Consider the following 2034-nt stretch of genomic DNA (forward strand, 5'->3'; position numbering starts at 1 on the left):
TTATTGAAAGTATGGGATAATAAAATTCTTTATATTATTTCAGGTTTCTATGAAAACCCAAAGCCCCCAAATTGGAAGTTATTTCTGTGTGTGCGTTGCTTTAACTCTGTTCAATATTATGTTACTTCATGTTCAATTAGGGATAATACTTCCTATCAGCCTCGTATCAAATCTGAAGTTTCTATAGGCTATCATTTTATAGTAGTTTGAAGAGGAATTACCAAAACCCATCACTGTCAAATGCTGAGATGGTTGATGAACTTCTATGGGCTGAATTTCTTGAAGAGTATTAGCAACTTTCCATAGAAGCTTATGATGTCCATTCAGATTCTTATTTTCCAGCACGCTAATTTTTCTTTTTACCAGATAGACCATCACACCAGACTGTGAAGTCTTAATGGAGTGATTGCACAACTTATTACTCCCATGTAATAAGTCATGTTCATACACTGTGACAATGTCTCTTCTCTTTTCAAGCCAAAATCATACTTTTCTCTTCTCTAAACTCAGGTTTCATAATAGTCCTCTAAAATGTGCCACCCTTGAACCTGACTTGTAGTGACCTGTGTTTATTTATTTTCTGCCATTATTATCTCAGTAGAAATGAAGATGTTGAATGTCATTTACCACATAAGGCAAGATAATTCATAAACATTTTAGGACTATACTATAACAAATTATTTGTGTTAATAGAAAAAAGAAGTCAATAATTGAGTAATAGCTGAAAAACCATTGCAAAAATATGAAGTAACCATAAGGAAATGTTTTTAAAATAATGCATGAAAATAAAAGGAAATTATAGTAGACTGTGTATGTGAATTAAGGTTTTCTTAGTACTTGATTTTAAAAACTGAATCCTGAAGAAAATAGAGAATTATATATCATATACAAATTGATGAAAACCTTCTATCAAGTCAACAGGCATGTGAAGAGGATTTAGTCTGTCAAAGGGCACCAGCACTCCAGTAATGTTAAATTCTGACTGCTTACAGAGGAAACACAATATACTGTGCTAAAAATCCATCAGTTTTGAAAATAGTGACTGTTCTTACACAGATTTACACACACCCATTCATGCACACACACATGCACACATACACACACAAACACACAAATGACATCTTTTTTTTTGGAAATCAGATGGTTGTAGAAAGCATAAGTCAGTCTGCCTGCACATCCATTTACTGTAACATACTTCATAGTATCTGAAATATGAAATTAGCCAAAAGTTCTCTGAATAAATGAGTACATAAAATAAATATGGGATTTATATTAATAATAGACATTTTTAAGCTATAAATAAAATGCAATTATACTTTTTGCATGAAAATGAGTGGAATGTCTTATCATTGTGTTAAGAGAAACATGCATCTAATATGCCAGAATATATAAACACACACACGCAAATAGACACACATGAGCAGACATAAATTTGGGAAAAAAATAGATCAATCATTGGGAAGGAAAAGGGGTTTAATAGAAGTAAAGACAGGTGAATGAGGTCCACACATTGGATATGTTTTTATAAAAACATTGTAACAGAGCACATAACTTTATACAAGGAATATATACACACATAAAATTAAAGTAGTAAAAGTTGTTTATTTCCTACTAGAAGTTTACCAAATAGGAAAAAATTACACTTTTGAATTGACCTGAAAAGATTGAATGGATATCAATGGATTGGAAAGGGAAAGCAAACTGTATGATTGCTTCTGTGGCAAATGTGAAGAAGGATTAAATAATAAACATCACTGACTGGAACATGGCGAGAATTAAGCAAAGTTGATAACGGCAGGTAGTATCAGGATAAGTGGCTAAGAGTGGTATCTACACTGTACTCATTCTATTATTTTAGCCAAGTCTTCCAGAAGGGCTGCTGTTCTAGTTGTCAAAACAGAAATATAATGAAGCATGCATGGTACAGCACCCCTTGAATACTAGCACTTGGAAAGCAGAGGCAGGTATATCTCTGAGATTAAAGCTAGCCCTATCCAGAGTGAGTTCCAAGACAGCCAGACTACACAGAGAAAC

The sequence above is a fragment of the Rattus norvegicus genome, chromosome 6, assembly GCF_036323735.1.
Source record: "Rattus norvegicus strain BN/NHsdMcwi chromosome 6, GRCr8, whole genome shotgun sequence".
Taxonomy (NCBI): domain Eukaryota; kingdom Metazoa; phylum Chordata; class Mammalia; order Rodentia; family Muridae; genus Rattus; species Rattus norvegicus.